The following is a 15,791-nucleotide window of genomic DNA, read 5'->3' on the forward strand; positions in this document are numbered from 1 at the left end:
TCATTGTAGAAGAGATGAATGCTGGAGTAATCTGTTGAAATCAGAACCTAGATAGCTTTCAGACATCTGTTTCCTCAAAATATTATATTTTAAATACGATAATTATTATAGGGGGTCATTTTCATTCTTATAACTAATGTTCATTGTCCACAACCAGCTAATACACATTATCTAGAACCAGCGAATATTTGTGGTCTAGTATGTAAAATAATAAGTAATTACAGGGTTTTTTTTTTCCCTGAGTTTCAGATGGATATATTTCACGACCTCAAAGGAGCTCTTTCCCTTATTATTTGTAAGTGTTTGCTGGCCAATAAGTTTGCTCCCTCATTTGGTTTCCATGTGCGTGCACCAGTTTTATGATTCATTTCTCATTTGGCTTACGTTTGAGTGACTACCATGCGCTAAGCACTCTTCTAGCCACTAAAGATGTATCAGGGCACAAAAAAGAAAAACAAAGAATCCCTGCCTCATGGAGGTTTTATGTAGAGGAGGGCCTTCTATGAATAAAAACAAAGTAAGTGAGCCAAGAGTGTGGCAGAAGGTGAAATGTGCTCTGAAGGAAAAAATTAAAGCTGGGGCTGAGGTCTGATGATAACATCTTGATATGTGCTACAGGCATATGATTTAAAGTGGTCCCTCTGCCCTTCCGTGTTTCAGTGTAGAATCTTGCAGATGTTTCTTCTTCTACTAGACCCTTCTTCTACTCCCTACCATGCAGTCACACCCCTGAACGGGGGTGTACCACGTTGTCATCATCTCTGTTACACAATGAGAGGTTGTTTTGAGGTTTCGTTTCCTTATTCTCATATCCAGCCCCCTAGCTTCTTACAAAAGTACTCTGTATACAGTCGGCATGATGATCACATGTCTGATATATTTCAAAAATTAGGGAAGGAATATATTCTGTGTATTTCTGATGCCCTTCTTTTTAGAGCCTTCCGAGTTCTAGGTTTGCCTTTCTTTTTAAAGACATCATTTTACACACATTCTCAGGTTTTTCAGCAGCCATGTTCAGCACAACCAAACATAGCATGATGGGATCTAGTCCGTGTTTATCACAGAGCGTCCTTCTCTGTCTTTTAAATATCAAAATCTCAAAGCCATTTTTCAAGAATACAGAAACTGCCATCTGTTCTTCACAGACAACTAAATGGATGATAAGTAGATATGTTACAGTAATGCCATCTTGAATTGATATAGTACCTCTGCGGTATTAAGCTATTTGCAGCATTTCTTGTATTTGATTTAGCAGAGAGAATAAACAGGTTGCTGTAAGTCAGACAAGTGAAGTGAAACAAGCAGCCTACTGTAGGGACAGAACGAGCTTGGGAATAATGTGCTTTGGAGCAAGAGCTAGTTTTGAATAGAGTTGGCGATTTCTATGTAGCTTTCCACATCACTCACATCTGAGCTTCAGTTTTGAGCATCAGTTCCTTATCTTTAAAATGGGGATAAAATGAGCTCTGTGTGTGTGTGTGTGTGTGTGTGTGTATAATATAGCCCATTTTAAACTTTGTCATTAAGTAGACAACTTCATAAATGTTAATATCTTTTGTCATTCTCTTTAGAAATAAGCACTTGCTTGATTTACCTGCCTTTCCTAGGTGGAATGCTTCCTTGCCTTATTTATCTTTGGCTCCAGCATAGTTCCTGGGCTGGAAATTTTCTGGTAAAACTGCATTTTTTAAAAAAGTAATTTTTTAAAAAAGTTTTTTTTTAATTTTTCAAAAAAGTAATTTTTAAAATTACTTTTATAAATTTACTTTTATTCAGTTTATATTTTACTATAAATTTACTTTATATATTTATATAACTTACTTTTATAAATAAAATTAAAATTAAAACATTTTTTTAAAAAATTTGTTTTAAGAAAGTAAAAAAGTTAAGCCTAACTTTGAAACATTTTTAATGAAAGTGTTCCTTTTTTCTTTTTTAGAGAGAGAGAGAGAATGTGCATGAGTCAGGGGGAGGGGAGCAGAGAGAATTGAGCCCAGCAGGGGACTTGTTATGGGGCTGGATCTCAGGACCCTGAGATCAGTACCTGAGTCAGACACTTAACTGACTGAGCCATTGAGGTGCCCTGATTGGGCTTAGCAGTGTTCTTCTCAGCAGGGGCTGCACTGTCCTCTCTCTTAGTCTCTCAGAGGTGTCCCCTTGAGTCTTCTTGTTTTGGAAGAACCATCAGATGATGGCCCTGTTACTCAGCACAGCAAAGAGTGGAAAAGCCTTGATGGAGAGGCTTCTCCTTCATGTGGATAGCTCTGTGGCCTACTGATCCTCATGAATGTCATTGTTCCCTCCCAGCGGCCACACTGGCTTCCTGCCCAGAAAATAAATAGTCCTTTTCTCCCCATTGCTCACCCTGACAAGAGGCACATTCGGCAGCAGCAAGCTGGCAAAAGAGGGTTTTGAAGAGGCCAGGCAATGATGGTAGGAAGTAGGAGGCTCTAAGGTCATGAGGGTGGAGATGTCTCCAGTCTGCCTTCCCCTCCCCAAGTACTGTGTCTGTACTCGATTTGCACATATCACCAGAAACAATGAGCTGGGGAACATGGGGGCTGTATTTTCAAATCTCATGTTGCATGAGCTATGATGGATGGCATATGATCAAATATTACTACCATCATACTGTTCATCCCAAGAAGATTTCTGATCCATCTCTGTTTTTGGAATGGTCTGTACTCAAATACGTCAGGGAAATGGTACCCTATCTTCCTTTAAAAACACCTAGAAAGTGAGATTCCTCAATTTTCCATCGTCTTCCTTAAAAAGGAAGGTCTTCAGTCATGTCAAACCCATGAAGCAGCTAACCTCAACTATAATGAGCATTATTATGTCCAAGCATTATGGCTCCAAACTCTGACTGTGATATGATCAAAAAACAACAATAAAAAAAGTGTCATCAGGTTCGGTATTAAAAAAAAAAAAATCATGATAGAGTAAGAAGTGAATGTTTAGAAGTTACCTGGAAGACACCATGTGGAGAATTGGCTGAGGACTGAAATCGAAGATGAACCTTCACTGGTTTGGCTTGGGTTTTTTAGAGGTAAAGTTAATACCAGCCTTGTGGCATTAAGATGAGCTAGGAAGATACACAGGCTACACTTCCAACATGGGACTTCAGCGTGACTCCAACAAAACAGCAGTAACTCTGCTGATGAAGTACATGGTCTTTTTAAGGAAGAGTCCCTTAAGTGAAAATGACATTCCACCAATTAGAGACTAGCAGGGCTCAGCTTTGGGTACCCCCCTTTTTTCCCCAGAATACTCATTGTTGAGTTCTCTGATGAACTCAGATGCACTTCTGAGATGGCAAAGCATTTTCTTGTTCTCTAAGCATATTCTTTCCCAAAGAGCAATGGTTTTTGTGTCGTATGGGAAAAACTACAGTTAGACTCTAATGCTTCTAAAGTATTTAAACAAGGTTTCGTTTCCTTAGCAACCAGGCTCTTTCTGATTGTTGTACACATTTTTCTTATGAGATCAGTAGCACCTGAGTCTCTTGACAGTAAAGGCCACCTTGAAAATCAAAATATGGAGGTGGTTTAAAGAGCATTCTAGTTGTTTAAACAACTTACACAGTGTATAGCATTATGAATTTTTCATCTTAGCAGCCTTCACAAGAGAAAGGGTGTGTGTGTGTGTGTGTGTGTGTGTGTGTGTGTGTGTGTAAGGTGATAGAAAAGAAAATCTGGGATTTATTAAAAGCTAAGGTTTTTAATAAGGTCTGAAGTCTTGACGGTCAGAGCTGGCTCAGGCAGTTATCACTGTGCTGACGTTCCTGTGTTCGGATTACGGGGAGCATTACAGTGGAGTAGCTAATCTTTTGTGGCCAGTGCTGCTTGCCTGTGTTGATAAGTATGATTAACAACTTTAAAAGTCAAATACATTAGCAAATGCCTTATAGCCGCCAGGAATGCTCATGGCCACCCACACTTCAGAGCAAAATGAAAAACAAGTTCAGGAGCCTAGGATTCCTGAACCTTTTAGATAAGTATGCCTCCAAGTTCGGTTTTGAAGTTGGTTTCAATCAAATCATGTAGAGCTGTTGTTAGAAAGCAGTACGATATGAACAATAACAACAAAAAGCATGAGGAATGTACTTTTTAGTTTGAGAGGTTGTAAAATGATGATGTTCATTATAGTTTCAGAATCTATTTTAGGCCTGCTTTTCCCCTAAAATTTCAAAGTAAACTTTAAAAGAGATACTGGATTTTTTTTTTTTTTTTAGAAAATTCATTACATACTCCAATTTTTGATGGTAATCCTGAATAAAAGTCAAAAGTCTAGGCTGCATACACATTGAATGAGGCAATGATAGGTGACATAATCTTCAAAACAGAGGAAGAAATTCAGTTTAGTAAGTGCTCAGCCTGGCTCACTGTGTGACCAGGGGCTTTGTTCCTCCCAACTGGGGCTTCATTGTGGATGTCCATTAGCATCATAATAAAGCAAGCCTCTGTGCTAAGTGTCATACAAAGAAATTCTGAATTTATCTGCCCAGAATTAGTGATAACGCCATTGAAATTGTAAACCAGTAGAGGATTTGATGTTTACAATGGCAAGGGTTAGTAGAGAGTTGCGGGTGAAAGAGAGCTGGAGCGCGGAATTAGGGTAGACAATCCCGAAGAATAGCAATGCCCATTCCAAGAGGCAAACCCATTCTTGTCCAACTGTCATGAACACAGTGCATGAAATTGGCATCTCCCCAGCAGGTAGTTGATACTTTCTGCTTTGCTGTTGACTTTCTCTGGTCTGTAGCTGCTGAATGCCAGAACTTTACATGCCTTTCCTACCAGGAGAAGGCCGGAGTTGGTTTTGTTACTTGGTAGCAGAAACCACAGGCCAACTCGCTTTCCAGAGCATCAGATTTGTAGAAAAGATGTTGATGTGATGGAACTTCCTTTTTCTTTCTTTTCTTTTTTCTTCTTCTTTTTTTTTAAAAAAAAAAACCTTACATCGTTTTTATCTTTCTGAGCCTATTGTGGGCACAGTTATTCTTGCTCCCTATGATTTCATTTTTTCTGTCTTTAATACAGCTTCCCAATGCAGTTGACTTTTTTGCTGGTGAGAAATTTCCCCTATTTCTCTTTCTCTCTCTCGTTTTTTTTTCCTATAGGTAATGTAAGCCAGAAGTTTGTAACTTTTGGAATTTTACAAGTACCGAAATCCTGTATGTATGGTGGAACATCCACATAGATAACACAGTGCTGACAATTTGAAGCCGTAGGTGATGGGGAATTAAGTTCTTATCATTTGAATTCCATGTACAGCTGTCATTACTCCTCCAGTTCATTTTGAGAGTCCTCATGCTGCAGATAACGCTGTCAGATTTTTCTTACGAAATCTTTTGAGATAAAGAAAGCTCACAAAATCAGGGTGGGTGATCCAAGCAGCCAAGCCCATTACCCTGATTTGCTTCAAAAGAAGAATATATCAGAGGTGGGGGTAGGTTGCTTCAATCGAAAAACCCAATGGCTTCACAGAACTTTCCATTTTAAACAACATTTGCTGAAAACAAAGTGAAATTTTGTAATTTTATAATGAAAGGTAACATTCTTCTCCAGAAAAAGAAAGGAGATTAAGTATAATAGATGTTATGTGATAGATTGTTCTACCTATTGAGGAATGTTAAATGCTGGAAAAGGGATTTGTGGAGAGTTTGTTTTTAGAGCACAATATAAACATGGGTTTGTTTGGTTTTCAACATTACCTGGAATGTTTGCTGCTGAAGTTGTGTTAGAGGCATATGCAGCATCCTGAGAACCTGAAAACCACTTTTCAAGCTGCAACTTGAAAATGGGCTCCATGACACTAGAGACTGTGGGAAGTCCCAAAGCCCTGATTGTGCACACCACACCAGTCCGTACGTGTCCGTGGGACCCCTACAGATGAGTGCATGTCCCTGCTCGCTTCTGCTCTCAGCGCATGTGCAGTGTGAGCAACCGGAGAGGCAAATCTGGAAATTTGCCATTTCCATTGCCATAAGGAATACTAACTCACATACTAATTCCGCAATAGAACGTGGTATTTACTTTCATCTTAAAATGGGGTAGAAAAGAGGCAGACATACTCCACATACCTGTGTGCATGCTAGAGGGATAGTCAGTCACCTGAAACAAGTCAAGGAATTGACTTCTACTCAATTGTTTCATTTATGAGTCCACGTAGTTACTCATTTATCCATCCATTCTACTGTGCTGCTCAGGATATAGAACTATTAGAGAAGAACAAGAAGGACAGGTCTCTCAGCCTCAGGTGGACGTATGATGCACTGAGGAGGGCATCTGACTCCGTTTTGGAGCCTTGCTTCTGTTTTGGTCCGGCCTCCTTCTTACCTGGCTTTTGACTAAATAGTTACTTGGGTTCCATTGGATTCAGCTGGTAGCTTTATTTGTTCATTTGAAGATCACCAAGACATATGGTGAAGTAAACAAAATAAGGCTTTGAGCAATACATCTAATATGATTCTGTTTATATAAAAAGAATTACCTAGTTGGTATGCAACATGGGTGTATATGTATGAACGTGTGTAGACATATATAGGTGTTTTACTGTATAAAATACGTGCATATATATGTGTATGTTAGGTTATATATACATAAAGATATCTATATCTGTAAAGTTTGGAAGATAGACACTAAACTGTTAATAGTGATAACCTCTAGGGAGGGAAACAGAATTAAGCGTTGTAAATAAAAATGGACATATGTTTGAATCTTTCAGTGAGCAATAGTTGGTGTAATTAAAATTATTTTAAAGAAAAGTGTTTTAAAAGTTTTTTTAGTTATTAAAATGTATTAGATATTCATTGATTGCTTTGTAAAGATAACAAATTAATTCATTAAAAATGAATGAACCCATGTTACAGGATGAGAACTATATTTCCATATTTATAATTCTGTTCATAAGACAAATAATTTGTAGTACCTTTCTGGGTTTTTTTCTAATTCCTTTTTTGCCAAGAAATTGGTGAATTTTTAAGAATCCAATATCTAAAGCAGATGTGATCAAAATAAATATCTTTGTCCTGGGTTCTTTGGTCAGGCAAACTTGGGAACTTCTGTTGATCTTCTTAAATGTCTTACAGATTCCATGTCTCGTGCTGCCTTTATTGGTAAATAAAGTGATCACATTGGTCATGCACAACTGTTAGGTTCTTTTTGCTAGATAATAATAGCCAAAGAAGAAATTTTGAAGCAACAGAGTATCATCAATTCTGCCAAAAATCTCATAATCAAGTCCTATCAGTAACCAAACATAGGACCAGATTCTGCCAGACGTATAGACATTTCTTAAGCAAACAAACAACATACGTAATTCGTGTAACTTGTGTACAGGTTGGAGTCCCAGCGTTTCGCTTTCCTTTTAGATGCTTCAACCACAGCCTTACATAAAGAGTCAAGAGAGGCTTGAGGCAAACACCTAGACTCCAAAAATAGATTCTGTCATCTTTGTAGCCAGCTCAGACGAGCAGGACTCCCCAGGAATCTTGGCTAAGTGAACTGCAATGATTACATTGGTCATGGATACCTCTTAGGTTCTTTTTGGTAGGTAGTGATAGCCAAATAACTACTTCTGGGGCAAAAAAAGGTCATCTGCTCTCCCCAGAACCTTACAACCAACCCATATCGATAACACATGTAGGACTGTTTCAGGATTTAGGCTGAGGCACTCTCACCAGAGATCTGGGTCAAGGCCTAATCAGATTTCGCACTGCGACACTTTGAGCCAGTCCATATTTCTTGCATACCTTAATTCCGCCAAGCACACTAGTCAACGGTAACAGTTTTCACCAGTTGAAACCTCCTTTTGACACTCCGAATGCTAACTGGAGATTGTTGATGGAGAGGTGGTGCCAGCAGGGCTGATGTCAGCAGATTCTCAAGTGCAGGCTCCCTCTTTAGAATACCAGCTAGACCGTCTCAGACTCGGAATGCTTGATTAGATGCTAGCAGCACCTGGCTCTAGCTGAACCCAAGTAGCACATACATAACTTGGCAGCATATATGCTCAAGTATTTTAGACTAAATGACAGACGAGTACTGCAATTACCTATTCTTACAGAGAGTTCTGTTTCTTGAATTGAGAGTAATCATATTCAGCTCTATATGTGTAGTCGCAATCACCTAAATTTTAAAAATTCTAACTATGGAGTAGTAAGTAACGCGTGTTAAATGTTTATGCCAAGCTCCATTCCCAGCATTTTACACGTATTAACCCACTTAATCTTCCTAACAACCCCAAGAGGAGTATTATTATTTTCCATTTAACAAAGAGGGATCTCAAGCAACCTGCCCAAACTCACGCAGCTTGTATCTGGCAGGGTCCAGATGAGAACCCAGGTATCTGGAACATAAAAGGCAGTTTTTTCACTGCATTAAAGAAAGAATGCACTCTTATCCATGAAGCCATTGTGCTCTTACCAGCTGCGAAAGACTGTTCTGAATTTGCCCAGGCACAGATTCTGTGTGTCAGCCATGTTGTCTACACGTTGTTAGTCTGAATAGCGCTTCCTTTGATGTACAGTGTTCCTCCGCGGGCTCCCGGGCTCCTCAGTAGGTTTTCCTCTTTACAGAGCTGACAAGAAATATCTAATAGTCAGGCCTGGCTCTCTGCAAGAAAGAAAAAATCTCCAAGGAGCCTCTTGGATCCTTCCCGCAGCACCCTGTCAAACCACAGGAGGCTGCTCTAGAGCGCAGGGCTTGCAGGGCAATATTTGCATCCCTTCTCTGAGCCTGGCCTCCTTTCTTTCTTTCTTTCTTTCTTTCTTTCTTTCTTTTTCTCTTTCTTTCTTTCTTTCCTTCTTTCTTTCTTTCAAGATGTTTTATCTTTGCCGAGAATGAGCTTCCATATGTAAACCTCCAGGGCTATAAGCCTGGTTTCTGCTTCCCAGGGCTGATTAGAAGAAAGAGGACTGAGGGAGCTTGAACCCCATGATTTGTGAAATAGCACTTAATCTGACTCTTCACCTTTGCCCTACTCTGTAAGGGGGTCCCTGAGTTTAGAGCCTATACTCTGGCATTTCCATAAACAATATATCTTGCACCTTCTCCATGTGTTGAGGAGAGAATGGGACCAAGGGCTCTCAGATCTAGCTGCTCCTGAAACAGACAGAGTCAATCCACTGTATTTAGGCCCTCCCCTTCCTTGAATCTTTTATTAAACCTTTCTCCTCTTTTTAGCCCTAAGTTAGCTTTGTAAGCACTTGGCTTTGCTCTCCTCTCTGCCAAGCATTATTTCATCTAGTTCCTGTTTCTTGTTTGTTTTTTGTGATCATTTTAATGTTGCTTTTTTTCATCACAACAAGTGTACTCTTTAATCCACATTACCTATTTCCCCCATCCCCCACCTACCTCCCCTTTGATAACCCTCATTTTGTTCTCTGCAGTTAAGAGTCTGTTTCTTGGTTTGTCCCTCTGTCTCTTTTTCCCCTTTTCTCATTTGCTTTGTTTCTTAAATTACACATATGAGTAAAATCATATGGTATGTGTCTTTCTGTGACTGATGTATTTTATTTAGCTTGATATTCTCTAGCTCCATCCATGTTGCTGTGAATAACAAGGTTTCATCCTTTTTTATGGCTGGATAGTATTCCATTGTGTATATACACAACACATCTTCTTTATCCATTTCTCAGTTGATAGACACCTGGGCTGCTTCCCTAGTTGGTTATTGTAGATAATGCTGCAATAAACATAGGGGTGCATGTATCCCTTTGAATCAGTGTTTTTGTATCTTGGGGATAAAATACTCAGTAGCATGATTCCTGGATTGTAAGGTAGTTCTATTTTTTTTTTTTTTTAAGATTTTGACAGAGATCACAAGTAGGCAGAGAGGCAGGCAGAGAGAGAGAGGAGGAACCAGGCTCCCTGCTGAGCAGAGAGCCCGATGCAGGGCTCAATCCAAGGACCCTGAGATCATGACCTGAGCCGAAGGCAGGGGCTTAACCCATGAGCCACCCAGGCGTCCCCTATTTTTAATTTTTTGAGGAACCTCCATACTGTCTTCCACAGTGGCTGCACCAATTTGCATTCCCACCAATACTGTACAAGGGTTCCTTTCTCCACATCGTTGACAATGTTTATTGTTTCTTGTGTTTTTTACTTTAACCATTCCAAGATGGGTGAGGTGATATCTCATTGTGGTTTTGATTTGCATTTCAGTATATCCGTCCCAGTTATTACTGTTGTGTTTGGTTTATGAATTTGTACTGCACTTACACCTGGGTGTAGATGTGGCTTGTGATGCAGAACTAACTTCTTGTGCTCAGGGTTTCATAAGAATGGGAAGCTTCAGATGCCAGATCATTTGCTTTGCCATCTGGTATAAACCTGAAGAGTATTTTGGTCCCAAACATGGGTGGTGTTCCTTTCTCAAGTACTGATTTGCCCAGGCATATGGGTATTGGGCTTCTGACTATCAAAATGGTCAGAGCTGAGTTAGGCAGGCTTCTGACACTTTTGAGTTGGTGGCTGTGGGCAAAGCTGCCACATCACTTTGGGTAGTTTGTACACTGCACAACTCTAGGTTGTCCTCGTCCTGGGGAAGCCAGGTGCCAATGTGAGAGTAGACTCTGAACACTGAGGTCCCTTCCCAATGCTTATTCCACTCCCTAATATTTTCCTTCCTCTGCCATGGTTAAGCACTGGCAATCTGGCACCTATCACCAGTATTCCACAATGGCTTTCTTGTAGCTGTATGTCTATTTTAAATGGCTGTATAGTATTTCATTATATGACTACACCATCATTTATTTGTGAGTTCCTTGTTGGTGAGCATTATGGAGTTTTCAATCCTTTGCAATGACAAATAATGCTGAAATAAAAACTTGAATATGTTTGTACATGTCTGCAAATATCTCCAGGAAAAATTCCTCCAGGTAGGATTTTCTTTGACTCATCTCCCTTGACAATCATATCTAAGCAGTTGCTGCTGGTACTTTTCCTTTTTTTTACCTTCATCCTCCAAGTTCAAACCTTTCTGACCTCTTGCTTAAATTATTGCAGTAGCCTCCTATTTGGGTCAGTCTACCTACTGTCTCTTTTACAATCCATTCTAAACATGGTTATGAGACCTCACTGCTCAGATTATGTTACACCTGTGTTCCAAAACCTCCCAGGGTTCATGATTGCTGATTGCACTCAGTATTAACCCCCCACCCCAATCCCCACCCCTAGCATTCAAGGCCACACCATGGTATATGGTTCCAGCCAGCCTTTGGAGTTTCATCCCCCATAATTCCCCCACAGTGCCTGTGCTTCAGCAGAATCAGCTACCTAGTCTTGCCTTTTGTCTCTTTCGGTGCCCTAGAGCTCATTTTTCTACTCTAGGCATGTCCTTCTCTTTGAGGTGTCCTCCTTCATCTCTGCCTGTGCAAATCCTTCCCAAACTTTAATGCAACCACCCTAGTCATAGCTTTCTGGATTTTCCCACTCCCCAGCCTAGATGTGATCCTTCCCTTTCAAAGCCCAGAGGTGCTCTTTCTATCCCCTGCTGGCCTCAGATCCTGTTTTTGATTGTAATCTTTTGTGCTGGTGGAAACCTAGCTGGAGAGCTGGAAGCATACATCCTCTGACGTATCTAGTGAGTGCATTGTATAGATATGACATTAAAAATATATTTATTAGCGTGGATCTTTGTAATCTGTAAGTTCCCTTAGCACAAATTAGCATTGCCATCAGCTTGTGTGGAAGAGAGATCATACACTTGAAACCATGAATATGAAAGTAGATTACCTTTCCAATATGTCTAGTCAAAAACACAGAAATGCATTGGCAGTGAGGCGGTGTTCAGGATAGGAACAGGAGCCCATCACATCTGCCTTTCCTTCTCCTGGGGTCCACTGCTGCCCCTTCATAGCCCACATGGAATAGAGTCCCACTAGACTTGGAAGGGTGACTTCTTGCCAGCCACAGCAAGGACTCGCATTCCCATTTAGGAAGATTTTCCCCTAACAATCCAGGTACTTTCATTAAGGGGATGTTTGCAAACATCCTGGCTCCTGACTCGCACTCACTGTCAGCAGGATGACATTCTCAAGAGAGGAAGTGGGAGGCAGGGGTATTGCTAGGGCAAGTTACAAAGTGGGACCAGGTCAGGTCAGAGGTCCCTTAACAAATTCTCCTCTCCTTTCAGTGACCCAGAAAGCCCCCACCTCACATTTGAGGACACTGGAAGGACTCAGATAGTCTCCCCCTAGAAGTGCTGATTCCCTACTTTCAAGCTCAGGCTTCTCATAATACCCATAATACTCCCTTGGAGGGGGTATCTCTTACCTAGTTCAAGTTCTCATTCATTCACTTACTCAACGAATGCCCATTGTGTATGTCTCTGCCCTTTAAGGGGCTTACGGCCTGATGGAAGATAACGATTCCAGGATTCTTTTGCAAGGATGGAAGGAGAACCAAGGTTTGAGACTTTTACCCCTCAACTCCGGTCTGACCTAGGCTTACCGCGAAGTCTCTCTCAATGAAGAGTTCAAATATTCAAAGTCGGGGCTCGTATTGTCCTTAGCCTGCACTTTATACCCCGCACATTATTCCCAGAATCCTTTTGTCTCCAGTGCTCTTTATCACGGGCTGGTATTTATTTTGGTACCATCCTTTGCCAGATTAAATATTTATGCTTATCTAATATTCTCTCTGTTGCTGAAAAGAACAATCCAAACGTTGAATAATAACAGTAAAATACTTTATTATCTTAATTTAATCCTTCAGTCACCTAGGAGGTGTCCAGGGCTTACTCTGTGCCTTTCCTCTTCAAGGATACTTTCCAAGGAACAAAACTGAGACTTGAGTCCAGACTTGTTGATTCTGGATCCCAGTGCAGTCTTCATATCCTTATTTTAGTAAGACTCACATAACCTATTTGCTCTAAATGTGCACCTTCTCCACCCGATAAGGTTTGATTACTGTTGACTATGCAGAATACATCACTCTAAAAATTCATCCTCTGGTGAATGTGTGACACCAGTATATTCTGTAAGTCAGAATGTACTGATTTACAGAATATACTGATGTCACACATTCAGGTGTCCTACTCTACTTGGTAGAGAAAACCTTCTCTCAGCTAGAACCTTCTGTCAGCTAGAACCTGAAATGCATCTCATATATTCTCTAGATTCACCAAATTAATCTGATAGTATAAATACCACCAAATCCTGTTGCTTAGGACATAAGGTCATCTGAATATGTGTTTTAGATTAGAAATTATTTTATAATGTACTATTTTGGCATTTTCTTCTTGGAATCGGTTTTCACAATTTTAATATATTAAATATTATTCCATCGTGTGTGTGTGTGTGTGTGTGTGTGTGTGTGTGTGTGTGTGTGTGTTTCAGTCATGGGCATCTTCTTTTGAGTCTCATTAGGCATAGGAAAGCATAAGTCTGCTTTAACAACGCTTCCTCTCGTCCTGTGAAGTTTTCAGGCTAACTTAAAATGGGATTTGTTATATAACAGACATGCTGGGCATTGGTGTGGGGGAAGGGGGCCCAGGAGAGGATTGCCCCCTTGGTTTGTGACAGCCTGGCAGGTTTTTCCTCTAGTATGTGCCATAGCAGCAGAGCCAGATTTGAGAGAGAGGATTTATAGGAAATCCAGCTGTGAGTTTTCGTTTTCTCTCTCAGAGCTGGAGGCGGGGCCAAAACCAACCTCAAACCAGGCACACCATTGATCAGGCTAGAATGATGTGGAACAGTCTCACAGACAGCAGCTAAGCACAGAGGAAATATTAGCTGGCAGAGATAACGAAGAGGAAACACTCAGTGACAGATGCACCATCTGTCAGTTTCGGGGGAGCAGTTTTCAAGAAAACAGAAAATGAAATGAAGAAGACAGTGGCTTTGTTTCAAAAGTACAGCCCAGCCTAAGGACATTTTTCAACAAAGTAAGTTTGTATTCCATAGGGAAGGTGGTGGTGGTGGGTAAGAGAACAGTGACTTCCTATTTGCACTGTGAGTTGTGTTACCGATATGTAAAGTTTCCTTTGTGGTGTATTTGTTCATCGGAAGGACATTCTTTTAACAAGTACTTGACTTAAAATTTAAAGTGGTGCCTCTCATGTTGACTACTCACTTGAAAAACATTTAAAAGCTACAATAAGATTTGTTTTACTTTTATTTAACCTGAGAAAATTGTCTTTATCTCAATTACACTATAGATACTGACCTAGGACTTTTTTTTTTTTCCTGGTTTTTCTGAAATAAAAGCAAAATTATTTGTTATCTTTCTCCAAAGGCAGTTTAGTGAGAAAAATGCCCATCTCTCAGATTTAAGGGGCTGGCAGAAAGTGCCGTTTATTGGATTTTAATTCCATGGGATCGGTTACATAAATAGCCATGAATACGACCTAGACTTCTACATGCCTTCCAGATCATCAAATTGTGTTGATATTGTTTTTAAAGGAAGCTGCTTCTGGATCTTTTAGCTTGTCTTTCTCACAAAGCCATCCACCCTTTTCCAGAACACAAGCTGCCATACCGAACAGCCCTGTTACTTATGGTTACCGTGTCTTTTTGAAACATTTTAGTTTTAAAACAAAGTTGGACTTGTGCTGTCTGTTGTTAAGTGTTCAAGTGGTTTTTCATTTGATGTCCTGTGTCTCATGCTACATTTGGCTGGGATCTGTGTAAGTCCAAAGGGATCTTAAAGGGTGATTTGGAATGATAAGCTTATATGAACGATAGCAAAGTTTTGAGGGGATCACAGGAGCCCCCCTGTTGGAAAAAGGCGATTCTCTTACCTTTTGCACAGGCAAGAGAGTCTTACAATGATGCATCGGCGTTAGCAGCCTGTCTAGTCCAAGCCAGAAGTAGAAGCACTGGCTGTAAACTCACCAAAGCAGAAACCACTCAGTGTTATGGCCCAATATGGATGTCAGAACTCTGTAGCATGTGTGGGAAAATGGCCGCAGTCCAACGTCTGGAATCATTTATCTTCTGGTGGAGTCTAGAAGACAACTGTTGTATGCGTTTTACAGAGATCCCCGCTGATTGATTTCATTTACATAGAGCAAGCACAGTGACTGATGGGGGGGACGACGGCGAGGCGGGGAGAAGTATTGATCTATTTCTGCTCTGCCTGACATCCTCGTCTCATTAGTGTTCTTGGCACCTCTGAATGAGATTGTGCCGCTACTGACATCCATATGGTTTCTACCGGGCCCTTTCCACACGTTCCGTAATAAATGCCACATTTATGTCTTTTCTTATTGAGGAAGTCATAAACTGAAGGTTGAGCGTTTTGTCTCGCTGTCTTTTCGGAGCTTAACCTGTTTCCCATAGTCTAGATTTGAAGAATGAGAGGCAGAAAGTACTCAGAGGCAGGGTTTCTGACACGGACCCGGTGCCGCTTCTGCAACCATTGAGAGATGTATGCAGGATACACTGAGAAATTCTGGAACGTGCTCTTCTTGCTGTTTAAACCCGTATCGGCGTGTGAGGGGGGTCAGCTGTGCCAGCCGGTGTCTTCTGAGTTCAACTCACATGGGCTGACATACGCTGACATGTGATGGGGTAACATCCAAATCTGTGTGCTGAACGCGTGAAAGAATATTTGCCAATTTCTGACAGTACCCGTGTCAGACCTCGTGAAGACATCTTTAATTTATTGCAGGGACCAGGATAATAGTTAAAAAGCTTTGGATTTCAGCCACTACCCTTCTGCCACCTAACTTGGTGACCTAGAGGAAGATAACTAACCTTTTAATAAAACTGTTCCGCTGCTTAAAATGTCTCCCAGAGATGTTTTAAATGTCAGTCGGATATTTATAATGTATCTTGTGCT

At 40.6% G+C, this 15,791-nt stretch overlaps 1 protein-coding gene across 8 annotated transcripts in view; it reads left to right on the forward strand.

Annotated features, from left to right (window-relative positions):
- Positions 1-15,791, forward strand: part of STARD13 (StAR related lipid transfer domain containing 13) — a 522,962-nt gene that overhangs the window by 410,004 nt on the left and 97,167 nt on the right. The window contains exon 1 of one of the 8 annotated variants that reach the window (XM_059144449.1): positions 13,621-13,893. The exons of the other annotated variants lie outside the window; for them this stretch is intronic. The gene's annotated coding sequence lies outside the window, so the exon portion shown is untranslated. Of the gene's footprint in view, positions 1-13,620; positions 13,894-15,791 lie in introns of those variants that run through there. 8 annotated transcript variants of the gene reach the window in all.

This window comes from Mustela lutreola, chromosome 13, assembly GCF_030435805.1.
Source record: "Mustela lutreola isolate mMusLut2 chromosome 13, mMusLut2.pri, whole genome shotgun sequence".
NCBI classification, from domain to species: Eukaryota; Metazoa; Chordata; class Mammalia; order Carnivora; family Mustelidae; genus Mustela; species Mustela lutreola.